The sequence below is a fragment of the Cygnus atratus genome, chromosome 4 (assembly GCF_013377495.2).
Source record: "Cygnus atratus isolate AKBS03 ecotype Queensland, Australia chromosome 4, CAtr_DNAZoo_HiC_assembly, whole genome shotgun sequence".
Classification (NCBI taxonomy): Eukaryota; Metazoa; Chordata; class Aves; order Anseriformes; family Anatidae; genus Cygnus; species Cygnus atratus.
In genome coordinates this window covers 66,289,410-66,301,430 of record NC_066365.1, presented here as the reverse complement: position 1 = coordinate 66,301,430, position 12,021 = coordinate 66,289,410, and the positions used below count along the sequence as shown (strand labels likewise).

The following is a 12,021-nucleotide window of genomic DNA, read 5'->3' as shown; positions in this document are numbered from 1 at the left end:
ATGGAGCATTTTATCCTTTCTTACAATTTCATTGGTTTTAGCACCTTATTCACTATAACCATGGTGCTCAAAGTATAGTTTAAAAAAATTATTGGCAACTTTATTCTTAGAAGGTTTCTTCACTGCATTTTATAACTTCTTCAAACAGGAGGTAGTACTGTTTTGTTTATATATACATTTTTCTGAAATTCCTCTAAAATCTAAGAAAGTGGATTTGGCTGCTTTCTTATTGTAAATGATTTCTAACTCATAAGAAGAGGCTGTGAATGATGACAAATACATGTTATAGGGTTAAAATGTTCTTACTAAGAGGCTGTTTAAAAATATGTAGTTTGCTAATGTTCCTATAAGCATTTTCCAGTGTGACTTGCAAGGGAACGAAGGTAAAAGATTTCTATCTCAGAGTTTTTCCCCTGAATTTTGTGAAATTAGTCCTTATGTAAAACCAGGATGTTGTAATTTATATCTAGGGAATAACTCTTTGAGACTTTCTTCAGATTAAAGGCTACAGAATTGGGATTTGTATGAGTATGCTAAGCTTAAGGACTTTTATGACAATATACACTCGATTCTTCTCACATTTTCCCTTTTGCAGTGCAAATCAGATGCAAATAGGAAACTATTAGGAATAAATGAACAAATAAATGAATGAGGATAAAGTGAAATTTCAATTGTTTTCTTACTGACCAAGACTGGCAAACAGCCCCTAGAAATTGGGCTGGGAGATGTTGTTTATACAAGCAAGACCAGCCCTGAATTTTCCATACATTTGCTTATGAAAGACCTTTTTGTGTTCTTTGAAAGAGATTTACACTTTATTCATTTACTATTTAACTCTGACCAAAGTACATAGGGGAAGAAGAAAAAGAAGGGGAAAAAGGGAGCAAAGAGTAGTAGGAGGAAGATTCACTCCAATTTGTTTCAGGGTCTGCAATTGCAAATGAAGCATTTTGGTCTCTCCTTATGAAGGAAGGAACCTGTCAAATAAGAGGCCATTGTCTCCCCATTTGAGTTGCAAAAAGGGTTGTATGCATAGTCTAATAATTATCTGTAATGTTAAGGAAGACAGATGTAGCATTAACTCCTGATTCAAGCAACATCCGTATTAATTTTCAAGTGAGCAGCAGCAGAAGCAGATGGTGAGATGAGGGAAGCATTCAAATGCTGGCCATCGATAGCTTTTACCTTTGTGTCATGGATGTGGCTGAAGCTGGGCTGATGGGTGCCCCGGTCACACCAGCTGCTCCCTGCCCAGCCTGGCTGTGGGGGGCTGCTGCACACTGGTGTGTGCATGGTGGCAGGCGCGACACGTGGTGTTTGTGCTCTGATGCAATGGGATAACTTTTATATAGTGTCAGCACATTTTTGATAATACTGAGGCCAAAAGATGCAGCAGTCTGCGGTTTCCTAGTTAGGTTATGAGTCTGTGAAAAGCAATGTGCATAAACCCAAGAAAATATGCAAACTTGCTATAAACTGAAATCCTGCTTTTTTTTGTTCTTGGGGGAGGGTGCTGGTTTTTTGCTTTTGAGATCTCAGTGGGAGGATATTTGGCAGTGCATCTTCTTTGTTACTTAGGAATACAGGAAGAACCAGGAAGCACCTTTTGACAAATATTGTTAAACAAGCCATTTGGGAACATATCCAGGAACATAAGGCATGTGTTGGATGGCTTACCGAGCTCTTGGAGAAGCTCATATTGATCAGGATGTTTCCTCAGCCATGACAGAAGTCTGATGAGAAGCGGAGCCACAACCTCCTAATCACAAAATGTGGCTTCCCTTCCTAAGTAATACCACTGAAGTCTGGTCAGAAGTAGTTGCATAATTTGAATGGAGGGTTTTGCTCCAGACTCAATGGTCCATCTTTATCTTCAAGGTATACATCAGCTGATAGAAGGAGGCAGTCATGAGGAAAATATGCTGAGGATATGTATAATGTGGCCAAAAATGAAGTTTCTGGGTGCTGTAACGGTGAGAAGCTGGTGTTTGTCATGTTGCTCGGTTCGGTGGCAGCACATTTTACAAATGGTAGATTAGCTCATTAATCTTAAAAAATGCCCCCAGACTCATAGTGAGTAAGAGTCCAGGCCGACATCTGTTACGGTTCTCCTGGAATGATTTTTTGCCCTGGACTTTGCTGCCTTGGCTTCTTCAGCCACAGCCATCACTACTGTACACCCCTGGTAATGCTAGCATTTTGGACATAGATCCTCAGAGCTTTGCAATGCTTCTGTACCATGGGAGAATAAGACGTTTTTTCATGTGCCTTTCCTGCCATTAGGGACCAGCTCTGTGCGGGAGAATGGAGCCACAGGGCAGGGCCTGGGCATCACTGCCGAGGGCAGTGCTTCCCGGCCACCGACCTGTTCTCTCCTGCTCGTTACTACATCCTCCCGCTTTTGGCAAGGCAAACAGGCATCCAACTGTTTGTGTACTCTGCTCCCGTTGCGCAGAAGTGAAATTACTGCTTTTTAGCTGTTAATAACTAAAACACAGATATGTTTTTTTCTCTGCAACTCATCTTGTTGAGGTTAGTGGAACCGATCAGAAGAACGGGGACTTTTTTTTACCATGGGAAAGTGTGTGCAAGGTCTGGCCTAAAGGTAGATAAAGAAACCAGATGCATGACGAGACACGGCCCAACTGCTCAGTGAGGGAGAATGTGAGGATTATTGTTGAAGGGACCGCTGAAAGAAAGAGGGATTTCATGGGAGTGAGGAGGCTGCTTGGCAAGGAGAAGGGAGGCTGATCCAGACATATGGGGCAGTGTAACCAGATACAGAAGAAATGGATAATGTGCAGAAAGCAGAAAGCAGCCAAGGGGAGTGAAAACCACAGAGGTAAATTTTGCCTAAGACCTGTAGGTAAGCTGTCTTACAAACCCCATATCACAAAGAGGGACAAGAGGCACAAGGATCATGATCAGAGTGAAGAGGAAAGGTGCCTACAGCAGCCCAAGAAAGGCAGCAGTTTAATAGTGTTTGTTAAACATTCATTTTCTGTTTTCACAATAAATTCAAAACACTTCTGTCATTAAAATGAAATCTCTACAATACACGAGTATTAGATATATGTCCTAGGTTGCAATGAATTAGTGCATCACAGAAACTAAGAGAACTACACCAGCTAAGGACCCAAAGTTTTTAATCATGTATTTTTCTTTTTCCTCTCTCTGACTCCCCTTCCTTTTTTTTTTTTTTTTTTTTTGATAGTGGAATTAGCTTATTTACTTATTTCACTAGGTAACCTTAGAATATAAATATAGATTAATGTTTATTTAGTCTGGTGAGGGAAGTTCATTTTTAAGCCCAAGTTTTGTATACAGGCAGATCACATATAAACCCAACAGTAGCTAAATAAATTTGTAAGAATCTGCATTTTTTCAAGCAAAAGTTGTTGCTAGATTATCATTCTCTAAAGAAACATCCCAGCAAACAGAACTAAGAGTGCTGTAGATCACTTTGGTGTCTGAACTAGCACCTCATCTTTCTGCTCATACAGCTCATCACGAGTCTTCAGAGTAACTGAAGTTAGTATGAGAAAGATGAGATTTCCTTTAAAGGACAATGTAGCATCCAGGGTTTAATGTTTCAGGGATCTGCTTGTGCATAAACTTTACCAATTACAGTCATTTGAACCACCTCACAGAGATCCACACTGTACGTTCAGTGATTAAAACAACATACAACTTCAGGACTTTTAAAAAGGAGTTCATGGTTTTAATTTTATGTCATGACCTGCTAAAGTCTTTTGAAATCTAATGTTCTGATATTTTGTTTTCTGCCTGATCAGTGCTGGAGATAAAATACAACATGTATCAGTACTCAGACTATTGACAGTATATAGCTTTACAATTAATTTATGTCCTGTCTCATTGTTGGTAACACAGTAGTGTCACAACTTCTCACATCAGAGTTGTGGGGTCTAAACCCATTCATGAAAATTGTTCTGGAGTGTTTGTGATCCTTTCTTTGCAATATGCTCACACATATTAGTCTCAGGCCCTCTCACAATAATATTGTCTGACAGCGTTTTGCCAAGGAAGTGAACTTCACGTGCATACAGCTGCTTTTCTTTAAAACTATCATAGGCACCTCCAAGCATTGTCTTAGACTATTTAATTGAGGAAGTGTTCCGGCATATTTTTAAAGCTGGCAGTATGAGTTTTTTGTGATAAAATTGCATTTTGAATTCTCACAAAATCCTTAGTTCAACTAGCAAAATTTCTGTTGACTTACTGAGCCAGCTTATCATTGGTGCATTTTTAGCACCTCTTTTCTAGTCAATATGAAAAAATGCACTTTTTTGAATTCTATTCTTCTTCTTTATAAGGAAGTATATCATAATTTAGTTTCTTGGACCCACATTTTCATAGATTTTTTTTTTTTAAACTGTACTTGCTAAACTTATCTTCTTTTAGAGTGAAAGAGTAACCTTCACTTATAAACACATTTATGGAGCTGAAAAAAAAGGGGCCTTGAAGTTTGGTCGATGGAGCTCCATTAGCAAGTGTGAATTCCACTTTTGGCTCATCCCTCATGTCTAGTTAGTGCATTTGCTGTGGCTCTCCTTTGAGCAGTGTCTGCCCAAGCCCAAGGCAGCTGGACCAAATCCAGGCTACCGGCACTCACTGTGCAGTCGGCACTGATGAGTTACATCAGGAATGTTTGGTCGGTCTTGTTGGGCATGCTGTATAGCATGCACTGAAGGAAGGAACTGAGAGGAGTAATTTGGCTCTGGGTAGCTGAGCGTGACTTGATAGACATATATATATATATAATTTTTATTTTTATTTTTTGAGAGAAACTATACAATCGAAAGTTGATTTGCTTTCACTGTCTGTGTAGTAATCATGAAGGAAAATCAGAAAGAGAAGGCAAAACCAGGGAGACATTAATCCATTTCAGTGAATTAACTCAAGGGCTACAAGGAACAAACGGAATTGCAATTCCCTGATAGATAATCAAAATTTTCTATTTTGTCAGAGCTAGCCGAATCCACAGTTGAAATGCATTTATTATTATTTTCAGTTGGGAATATGCTTCGTGGTTACATTTATGAATTGGGTATATCAGAAGTCCAAGTGAACTGTAGCAAAGTGATGTATGTTGTGTATGTGCATGTTGGAAAAAAAGCTTTGAAGTCATAGCTTAGGAGGAGAGCTGTTCCATGCCACCCATTGATGGATTTGCTTAGCATACAGGGTCTGCCACCAGCCCTACCTATATGTCACCAAACAGTAGGTCCTCACTTTTATTACCTAGCTGGTGCTGCAGATCCTGCTTTCTTATCTTCCACTGCAGACCAGTGTCAGCTTTGATACCAAAAATATTCTCCATGGGTACTACACAATTCCAGTGTGAGGGGCTACATGCTGAACCATATATTATAATCATCATCATCATTATTACATTATGTGTGCTTCTTTGTGAACACTTCATTTACTGTTATCGTCTTGACTGGGTCTTGGTTTGTGAGATGTTTGCAACATGCTGATTTTCATCTCTCTATAAACCCACAAATTGTTCCTCTTTGAGCGTCTGACTGGGAAAAGCTGTTAAAATTATAGTTTAGATAGGTGCTTGAGAGAGAGGCCCACTGTTACGTAAGACGATGCTTCCTGCTAGGTATTCTCCCTTAAGGTCCCTTACATTTGGAACTGCTTCCCACTTTGGTCTCTGAAAGTCTATGCTAGTGATGCAGCAAAGCTCACTTTCTTTCTGGCTTGGAAAAAATGGGTAAGGGTACAGACTAATTAACTAGGAAGCTTTAGTGATATTATCATGATAGTGGGATTTTATGAAACCTGTTTCATAGAGCAGAGATCTAAGATGAGTCAACTTGTGTAGTGGGAGAAGGGATTGACTTTAGGGCACTTGTTTATGTGTCCTACAAGTTTTCAAAGGAGGCAAAGAATTGCAGCAGAGAAAGGATAACTAATTTTTCTTGCAGTCTAACATTGCCTTGGAGCAATGGAATGGATCCACTGCCTGGATCCTCTGTGTCTCCAGAGTTGTATGAGAAGCCAAGTATTTTAGACCTGACTTCCCAGGAGGCTGCCAGAGACCAGGTTTTTGGCATTCTGCCCACATGGAAGTCAAAGTCCTATGACCTACCTGATAGAAGTACAGAGCAGTCCTAACCAAGTGATTAGGAAAGGTGTGCAGGAATGAGACAAGTCTGCATGGTTCCAAGTATTTTGAAAAATCAGTTATTTCAAATGGGATCCAGAATCAGCAGCTCCTTCTCTCTCTCTCTTTTCACTCTTTCCTTATCCTAGTTCCTTATCTAAAATGAGAAAATATTTCCTGTCAAATTGTGCTTTGTAGCAAACTTATTTTGCAAATTACTTGGATACTGTAAGGGTGAATACCATAGAAAAGGTCACAAGAAAACTAATATTTCTGCATTCCAAGCAGCACCTAAGAGAGTATGAAGTCCCTAAGAACCAGAGATACTCTTGGATAAGGAAGAGAGGGAACAATCAGAGAATCATATCATGGAATGGCTCGGGTTGGAAGGGACCTTAAAGAACTTCTAGTTCCAACCCTCCTGCCATAGGCAGGGATGCCACCCACTAGATCAGGTTGGCCAAGACCCCATCCAGCCTGGCCTTGAACACCTCCAGGGATGGGGCATTCGTAGCTTCTCTGGGCAACCTGTTCCAGTGCCTCGCTATCCTTACAGTGAAGAATTTCCTCCTAATGTCTAGTCTAAATCTATCCTCTTTTAGTTTATGACCCCCCTGCCCACCACCACCACCTTGTCCTGTCATTATCTACCCAAGTATATGACTGCTATTTCTTTAATATTCTAAGTGTTCGAGCATTTTTTGCTATGAAGGATTTGCTGAAACATCATGGAGCATTACTAGGTATGTCAGGATGGGTTCTGTTGGGGATTCCTGCTGCGATCTGATAACTCTGATAATGTAGTGTTCATGAAGTGTAAGAGAAGATAGGAAACTGGAAATAGGAAAGACTTACAGACTTTGTTTGCCAGATTTTTGGTTTTGCTTTTCCCTGGCATTTAATTTGCTTATCATTCTGTATATAAGCTATGCAATCGTCTTCTGAAGTGCAGCAGTACACGTTGTAAGTAGTATTAATACAGAGTGCAAGTACAGCATTGCTTGTGCACCTTCTTTACAGATTTAAAACAAAACAAAACAAAACATTTTTTTTCCATGATTCACCTATGGATCTTGAGTTTCAAAGCTACCTCAAGATCTATTTTTTTTTTCTGTTGGCAATAATCTGTCACATAATGAAATTCTCAAAAAATAAGAATAAAAGGTGGCAGTAAATGAGACACAAATTTCTTAGGACACTGCTGGAAGGTTGGGAATTTTCCACATGAAGGAGTATCACACTTCTGACCATTCTATTCTCTATTTGTGTAAAGAATGTTTCTTTGACCTTATTTTCTTAACAGAAGGCAGTATCAGTTTGTACATCTATTTAAAGAATTTTTTAAAAACCCTAACAGAAAAAGCAGAACATGCTTCTCTCCATACAATAAGCTATGTGTAGAAGTTACTCATTGCATAATGGACCCTGCAGTGAGAACTGTGCTATAAGAAAGTGTTACAGAATAAAAAAAAAAAAAAAAATTTCATCTTCACATTAAATTGTGAGGACTTCTGGATCTGTTCTTATAAAATACAATATTATCTCATTTCTGGCTTTAAATTAGCTGCAAACTAGAAGTCTTTAACACCAGATTCACGATCACACTCAAGACTTTTTGAACCATTTTTAAGTTTGGTATTCAATATGTATAATAAAAATTGTATTGATGAATAAAAGGAATACCAGATGCAGCTGTGCCGTTGCCACATACAATTGCCATATTTGTATTTCTTTGTCATTGGTTCACTACTCTGTTTTTTCCATTCCGTTAACTTCAACAGTTTACTGTATTACATTTCTGCTGGCTATGTAATCCAGCAGAATCCAGGTATATTATCCATAACTTTGAAAGAAATTCTAACCTACAAACAGATCTGTGCACAGCTGAGGATCTCAGTGGAAGAGGACTTAAAAGGTATCCCGCAATGCTTTTCTTTCTTTTTACTAACTTGAGTTATCTATTTCTGTGTGTCTCAGCCTTAGCTGAGCCTCATCTGCTCTTGGGACCTGGAGTTTGGAGCAGACTTTCACCTCCTTACACAGATTTTCTGTCTCTTTTTTTGCATTATGAGGAGACTGTTGCTTGTTTGGAATTGGAATCTGTTTATTAATACTGTCTGTCGTGGCTGCCTATCTTTTGTGGTTTGGAGTAATGGAGGAGTTGAATTAATGCTGGAGCCAGCAAGCAAGACCTGGGATGCCTTTGCCTGACAAGATGATGTCACCTGATACATTTGGAGATGATTAAATGGAAAAAAAAAAAAAAATCTCCATTTTCTGCCCTAGTAGGGTAATGAGGGTCTGAAAAGGAAACTGAAACTGAATGCTCTCTTTGAGCACAGATGCAGGAGGGTGAGACTTGCCTGGGCTGCTGAGCATGCAGAAGGAGTGAAATCCATGTTCTTTCGCTTTACAAAGTTTATTTTGGGAACAAAAGGAATCTGATGTGGAAAATATACTTTTAGAGAAAGCCTTCAGCAACTTGAAAAAATTGACTGTAAGTTTCTGTAGTTAGTTATCAGTATTTTCTTTTTCTGGCTAACATCTTGAGTTCAATGTAGATAATTAATCCTTAAACAGAAACAAATGCCTGTAATACTAAATTCTTTCTTTTTTTCTTGTGAGTCTATGAACTTGCTTAAAAGGAGGCATTCCTTTCCGAGGTCTGTAGCAGTGCTTAAACACTGGTCTGGACTTCAAAAAATAAACTCTTTATCCATCTGCCTCATCCTAATGGATTACACTCCTGCATTGCTGTCACTCATTGCATGGTTTTAGCTGATTGAGTAGGATTTTTGGCAGCTTGTTTCTTGTCCAAACATTCCTTAATGCTTTCCTACCTCTTGTTTTATCACCCAAGCACTGCAACAGCAGTATTTGGAGCTCTGATAGCTTTTACGGAAAGCTAGTTTTGTAAAAGCCAATTCCTCAGAAACTGAAGAAGAAGGAAGAAAGAGAAAGAGGAATACATGTGGGTTGTGGCTGAAACGATCCCTTGACACTCGTTGAGGTTGATCATAAATATGCATGAGACAGGAGGAGTTTTTAGTAGCTGTGTTGCTTCTCTTGCCCCAAGCTGTCTGGAAAGAGTCTGTGACAGTCTGGAGAGCTCCAGATTTTAAACAAAAGATCATTGTTATGACTTTTTAGAGAGGCTCAAATACAATTATTTTCATGTTAGAACACCCTAATGACATTCCTTGTATATGTTTTACTTGCTCCTTGCTAATTCTTCATTTTTAGGGCTTCATCTGTTATTTAGGGTTCACCCCTTTTTCATGCCCCTTTGCCATTGTTTCTTGAAATACCATGCACACCCAAAATGATCTTCTCTAGTTTATAGAGCAGGTTTTTAGTATACTTAACAGGATACATCACACCTCATATACTATAGTCAAGAGAGCAGCACAGAAGGGACTGTGTGAGAAAACTGTCCTAGTGAAAAGTCTCATCTTCTCACTCTTCCTCCCCCCTCCTTTCTATATCACAGATCCCTTTTCAGAGAGACTGGGTATTTAACAAAGAAGTCAACTATGAGGAGCAGGAGCTGAGGGCTGGGATGCAATGAAAGGATACCCTCAGTAGCAAGAGAAACTGTCTCCAGGCAGACCAGGCACTGTAGTGTTGTTTATCTTAACGTTTAAGACCATACCAGTTGATTCTATTTGCTTTCTTTTTCTCTTTGATAGTAATGCAAAAAAGAATTCGGGTCCACTAAATCTTTCTCTCCTACTATCTCGCTCTGCAGATTTTACAGTGAATACAGAGTATAAGGAACAAGAATTCACTTTTCACAAGTACTGTACTCATTGCCTATAAATGGTGTGTCTGCTATCTGTCTGTAATTACCCTTTCCTCTACAGGAAACATCGTCTTATGGTAAGGATATAACAAGCCTCAGGGATGCACTTTCTATCCCATCCAGCCTTCTTATGTGATCTTGGGCTAATGTAATGTAGTCATGCAGTCTCTGTGCCTTTGTTTTTCATGTGTAAAATATCAGGGATTCAGCTCCTTGTCGTTTGTGATAGGCTTTAGTCATCTCAGTAGCCTTCACTCAGCTTCGTCAATATCTCTTTTGTACCAGGAAGGCCAGAATTGGGCACACTACTCCATGTGTGGTCTCCCTGGTGCTGCTTAGAGGGGAACGATCACTCCCCTCCACCTACTGGCTTTTTTCTTGCTAATGTAGCCCAGCAGGTGGCCCTGGGCTTCATGGGCAAACCAGTGACTGCTGCTCTACTTCTCCTCCAGGCTGGGATATCCATTTTGAAAACCTCTTAATGGTTACCCAGTGTAGTGTGTGTGTATGTGCACAATTGTATGGAGTTGTATTTGGGTTGAAGCACACCTATTCTCTGTTAACTGATTTTTGTATGTAGCTTAAAGGTTGGCCTCAAGATGATACATAAATCCAATCAAACTTTTTTTCAGGAAGTTAAATGGGATCTCCCACTCCACACCCCCCAGCAAAATAGAGCTCAAAATGGTGGCACATGTTTTTTGGCTTTTCTGGAAGACGTGTTTTTAAATATAGGTTTCTATGCTAACAGAGGATTAGCTAGATGAAATTCTCTAGCCTGTATTGTATAGAAGATCAGATTAGATGATCTCTTCTAGAAGCTCTTAATTAGATGGTCTGTTCTGGTCTTAAGCATCTGTAAATCACAAACTAAATGGAGAATGAAAGATTTAAACCCAAAGAACTTTTATTCAGCAATGTGCAAGGAAGTGATCAAGAGCATTTTCTATAAAAATTAAACTCAATTTTAATTCATATTTCTGTTATAGTTTTGTTTACTGATAAATTTGTATACTTGCATTTACAATAGATGTGAGCATGAAAATGAATTTACTTTGTTTCAGGTTTGTATTGTACTGTTCCTAAAGATGTTTTAATCAGTTGAGTAAAATATTTTATATTCTTTAAAAAAATGATATAAACTAGTGCCCTTAAATGCAGATTTGGAATAATTGCATCATAATGCTGTTTCAATTCCAGTTGGTTTTCATTTTGGTTTGGAACAAAAATTGCAGCGTGATGTAATTGCCTCTCTATGATTATTTTTACCTTGGTATATTCTTCTGCTGGCTTGTGTGTATAGTTTTTATGTGCTGTCATTTGAAAAACTTTAAAACTCTTGAGAGCCAGACCTGGAAACCCTTCTGGATGTATCATTGCTTTTTATTTGTACATGCCAATTATATCAGCACATTGGGGGCCTATTACTCCTATTGAGCATAGAATGGACTTCTCATCATTTAATATGGAATGTGATTTTGCTCCTCAGTCGAGATAAAATCTGCTTACTGTTGTGATTACCATCCCTGGGCTCCACCCTGCCTTTCACCACCTGCCATTTACAAGTAATTCCTTTGACAATGAGAATTCAGCCACAACTGTCAAATAAATTTGCTCCTTTTGGAGAACCTTCTGATTATTATTCTTATTTTGTGGTGATGTCAGATTTCCAAGGGTAATCTCTCACTAGAGGAGTATGTTTTTCTTTGGGACTTGCATCACCCTCTCATTTTTAGTCTCCATTTCAGAAGTAATGATTGCTTACTGAAAATATGCATAATGTGGATTTTCTGTTATTCAGTTCCATTACTTTTTGTGAGCACATTATTACATTTCTAGGAAGAAGAAGAGAAGATTCTTTAATACAGAAAACAAACCAAGGGTTGAAAACAGATAAACGTTTTTCCCAACTACATACATTTTTTTTTTGTGTATCTTAAAAGAAGATTTTGCAGATCCTCCTTATTTTAAATGCACTAAATGTACTTCATGATAGTATTTCTATTCTATGCCTATTCTATTGAGCCAATACCAGCTCCCAGTAGTCTCTCCAGCAGCAGTTTCCTCTTTCCTCTTCTTTTGCTTC

At 38.8% G+C, this 12,021-nt stretch overlaps 1 protein-coding gene across 5 annotated transcripts in view; it reads left to right on the top strand.

The window, feature by feature from the left end:
- The window catches only part of AFAP1 (actin filament associated protein 1), a 120,586-nt gene that overhangs the window by 37,613 nt on the left and 70,952 nt on the right, over positions 1–12,021 (top strand). For 2 of the 5 annotated variants that reach the window (XM_035547121.2, XM_035547118.2), the window contains exon 1: positions 8,481–8,630. The exons of the other annotated variants lie outside the window; for them this stretch is intronic. The gene's annotated coding sequence lies outside the window, so the exon portion shown is untranslated. Of the gene's footprint in view, positions 1–8,480; positions 8,631–12,021 lie in introns of those variants that run through there. 5 annotated transcript variants of the gene reach the window in all.